Source organism: Solanum stenotomum, chromosome 3, assembly GCF_019186545.1.
Source record: "Solanum stenotomum isolate F172 chromosome 3, ASM1918654v1, whole genome shotgun sequence".
Lineage (NCBI taxonomy): Eukaryota > Viridiplantae > Streptophyta > Magnoliopsida > Solanales > Solanaceae > Solanum > Solanum stenotomum.
Window position 1 is genome coordinate 5,548,343 of NC_064284.1, and position 6,818 is coordinate 5,555,160.

The window sequence follows — 6,818 nt, forward strand, 5'->3', positions numbered from 1 at the left end:
TTTCCCTATCGAGGCGGAGTTAGAGTTCCAGTTACGAATTTAACATACTATTTAATAGTTTTGATTAAAATCATATATTTCGATATTAATAAATTTATCAGTTATATGTCTCAATACTTTATAATGGAATCAAGTTAATTATCTTTTTGAAAGTTCAAAATCCATAAATTCAAAGTTTTTGGATTTGCCTTAGCTTTTACTCATTTTAACCTGTCCAAATTAAGTGTTATCCACCTATTACATACCTCATGAAATACATCTTCTATGCACTTTTACTTGTCGATTATATTAAAAATATTTTTTAATTTTATTTATCCACTTTAGTATATTTAGAGAAAGATAATTTTCCTTTTTGTTTTATAACAACCTTAGAATTAACTATTTGTTCTAAATTATTCTTCAAATTCATATTAATATAAGTATNTATTTAATAGTTTTAATTAAAATCATATATTTCGGTATTAATGAATTTATCAATTATATGTCTCAATACTTATAATGGAATCAAGTTAATTATCTTTTTGAAAGTTAAAAATCCATAAATTCAAATTTTTTGAATTTGCCTTTTACTCATTTTAACCTGCCCAAATTAAATGTTATCCACCTATTACATACCTCATGAAATACATCTTCTATGCACTTTTACTTTGTCGATTATATTAAAAATATGTTTTAATTTTATTTATCCACTTTAGTATATTTAGAGAAAGATAATTTTCCTTTTTATTTTATAACAACCTTAGAATTAACTATTCGTTCTAAATTATTCTTCAAATTCATATTAATATAAGTATTATGATAAAATAAACACTTTATTTATTATTTTTTAAAGCGTATGTAAAATTTATGAACGAGTAAAAATGAACGGGATATTATCAAGCATTTCATTCACCAGCTCGTGATATCCCTTGTCGTTATTTCTGGCCTTCGGTCCACCCCAAAAGCCGCTTTCAGTAAAAGTAACACATGTCTATATAGGACTATGATCAACATATCTACATTCATAGGTTATATGCTTTTGACAAAAAGTTAACTCCAAATGCCTAATTAATTGCCTAACTTCATTGGTCTATATATATCTACTAGTACGTGTAGTGAAGTATTTGACATTTGAAAATGACACCAAATTTTGGTTACTAAATCATCTCCCATCTTTCTCTATTTTACTCTCCATTTTTTATATCTAAAGAGTAAAATAGAGAATATATTCTCGAAACACTCTCTATTTTATCATTTACTTTTTAATTATAAAAAGTTGAATAGTAATACTACTACTCATACTCTCTATTTCACCTTTTGAATATTATATTACTATATCTATATTATTTTTCATATAAAGATAGTATTAATTAAATCTCCAATATTCATAATTCTTTTTAAATGTAATATATTAATATATACTATTTTCATCCCAAATTAATAATATTTTAAATAATTTATTTTAAATTTTTGTCACTTTAAGTGAATATAATTTGATATTATTATTAATTTTCACCATGAAGAATGCACAAAATTTAAATGATAAAATGAAAATTTTAATTTAAAATACAATACATAACATAATAATTTAAATACAAGATAACAATACAATACATAACATAATAATTTTAAAAATCACAATAATAATTCAATAATCCAGTAGTCAGTTCCAATTTAACAATATTTGGGGAAAAAGTTAATGTATGATCCAGAGAAATTGTGGTTGTGATCACAGTCATGCTTGTTGATTTCTTTTTACAATTATTTGTAGATGTTCCTTAGAAATTTAGAATAAAATATAAATCTATATTATATAAAGAATTTGAAAAAAAATAAAATTATATTGCATGAAAATTGTATAGGGTTATTATTTGGAAAAAAAAAGATTTAAAATAGAAATAATAATATAATATTGAGGAGAGAAAATATTTTTTTTTAGAGAGTAAAATAGAGAATTGGGTTGGAGTTGGTTGTCTGATAAAATAGAAAATTCTATAGTTAAAAAGTAAAAAATAGAGGATATGATTGAAGATGCCCTACCGCATGTATGACCGTTTAGCTGAATATGTTGTTATTGTAATGCATGTGTGATCCATTTTTTATTAGACATGATTTGGATAAGGCATAATACATAAATATGTCATTTAATTTGGCTTCAAATCACATTTATGCCCTTCAACTTTGGGTGTGCATAAGTAGACACTTAAACTTGTATAAAGTTGAACAAATAGACACACATGTCCTACATGGAATCCTACATGTCATTTTTTGTCCTACGTGGTGTCCTACTTGTATTGTGCCACGTAGGACTCACGTGTCTACTTGTTCAAGTTTATACAAATTTAACTGTCTACTTGTGCATATCCAAAATTGAAAGACATAAATACAAAATGAGATCAAGTTAAAGAGCACATTTATGTATTATGCCTCTAGATAACTAGTCATTCCTTGTCATAATGGCATATGTAGAATTACTGGTTTTTTTTTCTTTTCTCAAAATTATGGCCAAGTACATATTTGTTTGACTAACAAGTCATTAGTGTTCAGAGGCGGAGCAGGAGTTTGGAGGTTCTTAATTTCCTTTCTCTTCCTTAACATTGAGTTATCAATCAATTTTGTTAGAGGTCACAAGTTATTACTTAATTTTCCAATAAAAATATAGGGTCTACGAAAAAGTTACTGAATTCATCCGAACTCATAAACCCCCACCTAGTTTCACCCCTATTAGTGTTCTTATTTTTTGGATATGTCTCAACTGAACTAGACCAAATTCAATAACATAGGATAAGAGTAATAGTCTGAGCAGACGTGCGCCATGCTCAGGAAATACTCTAGAATTAGACTAATTAATGAAGGAATGAACTAAATGGTGTTTATATAATTAGTTAACTTTTCATGCTCTGTTTATTGATATTCGACATACCCATTTTGCCATCTTGTCTTTCTTCGTAATCTTCAAAAACTTTAAATTTCACAAATTTTATTGAGTAAGCGACTTTGTAAGTAGAACACCTATAATTAAAAGATTTTTAAGTTAATATTCAAAGTTTACTGACTTTCTGAAGAAAGAACTCATAGTTGAGTGATTGTTCTTTTGAAACTCTAGTAATAGATTTTAACAATGAATTTTGAGACGATAAATATAGTAACCGTCCGTCTATATAAATAAAAAAAATAAGACCATATTTATCTATAGTAACGAAAATTTTGAGTTTATCAAAACTAGCGTGGAAAAATGCATAAGTACTCTCCAACCTATGCCCGAAATCCCAGAGACACATTAATACTATACTAATGTCCTATTACCCCCCCCCCCCGGAACTTATTTTATAAATAATTTTCTACCCCTTTTTTATCTACGTGGCAATAGCTTGAAAAAACTGTCAACACGCGCTGGACCCAGAAGATAGTGCCACGTAGGCCGAAAAGGGGCAGAATATTTTATAAATAATTTTCTACCCCTTTTCGGCCTATGTGGCAATAGCTTGAAAAAATTGTCAATACGCGCTGGTCCCAAAAGATAGTGCCACGTAGGTCGAAAAGGGGCAAAAAATTATTTATAAAATAAGTTTGGAGTGGTAATAGGACCTTAGTATAGTATAAGTGTGTCTCTGAAATTTCAGTCATCTTATGCATTTTCCCAAACTAGCGACATTTTGCTATCAAAATATATACAAATTCACTATTGTAAAAACAATTTTATTTTAATGACAAGGGAAACCCGCAGCCGCTATCCTTTTGGGTGTGCACGTGATAAAACCCCCGCTCCTAACAATAGCTCGCAAACCACATATGAGAGGTAGCCCGCACTAGGCAAGCCTGGTGCGACGAGCTCGACCTAAAAGACAAACCCCTTGCTTTTGTTGGCAAGGGGTTTTGAACTTGAGATCTCCAACATAGAAGTCCCAAGCCCAAACTGTCATGACCCGAGAGCACTCTCTAGTCGTAATCGGCTTATTCGATCTCGAAGAGGTCAAATACAAGCCTCATAAATCATTTATTCATCGCATAGACACTAAAACTCCCAAGAAAAAAAAACTTTCTTCACACACGAAAAAACTTTCATCAAATAACAAGCAGAAAACTTTCTAGACTTTATCCAAGATGTCTCAAAACCATCTAATACTTGAATACAACAATGAGACTAAGCCCACTCAAAACTATAACAAAACTACAAGACATAAAGGAACATGTTAGTTATTGTCCTTGAATATATGAGGACTCACTAAGTCTTCATCTTCAAACATCTTAGAAACATATCCATCAACCATGGAATATGAACATCTCCAAATCCCTATAATTTAGTCAAAAGGGAAAGAAAGGGGTTAGTACAATTAAGTACTAAGTATGGAAACCATGCAAAAACATGCTAAAAATGACATTTGGTTGAAAGTCATGCCTTATGCCATTTTAGTAAAACTTCATGAATATTGACATATTAGACATATTATAGAACATAACCAACATATAAGACATTAACCACATTATAGACATACTCAACATTTTCACCATGTAACTCATTTTATAATCCAAGAACCCTTATCTAAAGTTACCCTAAGACACACTTGAGTGAGACATGAAGTGGCCGCCTATACAACCTCTTCATACCCACCTAAGTGTTTCTCAAGGCTACTATAGACAAGTACCATCATGCTTCAAGGTAACATACTAAGTAACTCACTTCATTAACATAAGTTATTAATTCAACAAATCATTTAGACAATAAGTCAAAATTCTTCTTTAAAGTCATTTAGGACACATTCATGCATTTAAGGGATTTCACACTATAGTCATATAGACTTAGGGAACTCATTTTGGCATATTCGAAGCCTACTCGTGCCATGTGTAGATAGCATCTCATACTACTATCTACACGTTGTAGAACCAATCAAGTAACTAGAGTTCACACTAAGGATATCAAGTTTTACATTTAAAGATCCAAGTGTCAAGAATGCTCATAGCACAAATTTCCAAGAGATTTAATAACAAGGCTCGCCCAATATATACATCATGTCGTCACACCAAGCACAAATAAGTATCAAGAAGGCCCAACGCCCAGTATCAAGAAGGGTCAAAGACTAATAATCAAGAGAACCAAGAACCATATTAAAAATGGCTTTCTAATTCGTACTTAAAATGGACAACTTCCATACATAAGACGGACTAAAAATCCAGAGTCAAGATGGCAAGTAATCCGAATCAAAAGGCATGCCAAGAGTGACAAAGTCACAGCCACAAGAAGGACAAGGTCCCAACAAGAGTGTCAGGTGATCAAATAGTCCGTACAGCAGGCGAGTTACATGAGCGTCTTTAACGTCTTAAAGTATACTAACATGACAATGCGAAGTCACAAGAGGTAGCCAAGGTACTAAGATCAACTTTCAAATATTTCCGCGGTTAAAAGAGTGCAAGTACAAGTTTATACACAAACTCAGTGCTTTAGCAAATAACCAGTCTAACACAATTTTACGAGTTCAGACCGTAGACCAACCAATGTTTCAAAGTCCTCAACTTGTTCACGAGTATATACAACCTTAAAAATATAATTAAATAACTTATTTAACTCCTATTAGCTCAGTAATATTGACGTAAAATAGGATCATCATCACAAATAAGCCTAGCATGTACAAATACAACTATGCTCTCAAAACAGTGAATTTGTCCAGCCTGGTACCTCAAGTCGCAAGTTAGATTTGAAAAAGAAAACGGCAAAACTAGACTTTCTAACCTCATGAAAGATGTAACTACATCTCTTAAGGTTGCAAACAAACAAGAATCACCACAAAATACATTTTGTACAAAAAGACATTCAAAACACTAACAACTGATCATACATGATTTCAATTTTCGAAATCTGGGCAGAACTTGCCCTATGTTGCGTCCCATATTTCGTATTCATAACAGTTAAATTAGAGTTTTACATAAACATAAGAGTTGTAGGTATACGAGTTAGCTTTCCAAATCATATTTATTCATTGTAAACGAAGTTCTAGAGAACAAGATATGCATAAATTACCAAGCACTACCCAGCTCAGAAATAGAGTTCATCACTTACATGTGAAAGGAATGCCATAGCCTATCGATTTATTTTCAACATAGCTTTTCATTTATCAAGAAGAGCACCAAAGTCTACCAAGTCAAGAGATGACATTCAACAATATAAGACACTTCACATTCCATCTTTTTCATTCATAAGTGTTAAGAGAAAACATACTTTTAATCACAAAACAATAATACTTTATTCAAGCTCACCTTGGAATCCCATGAACACATTTATATTCACAACATGATTACCTTTACTTCATTAGATTCCTATTCAAATCATTTACATCACATTCACATATATGATATCATGTCAACACTTCAATTCCTCATATAATGCCTTCAAGGCCATAATCATAATACATTCACTAAGTAAACACCTCCACCATAAGTGGATCACACATCAATCGATCACAATTTTATATCAATTTTACATTAACAATGAAGTTAGGTCAACTTACCCTTTTCCAAAGCCACAATCACCATTCCTCAATTCTTTAACAATTCTCAATAGATAAACATAGATAATAATAGAAATCAACTACTCAACTCAACCTAAGCATTTATCCATCATCATTCAATCATAAACATTCAACCCACTTCATAAGCCAAATTTAGGAAACTTGGAAAGATATGGGTTCATGGACTTTTCTTTCTTAAAACCATCAATAAACATCAATAATAACATAAATCATCATTAAAAATCATTTAATGCAAGAACCCATGCTAGAACCGAAATTAGGACTTTATTGAGTTTTTGAAGAACTTTCAAAACACTTTGATTTGGCTCCTTGAAT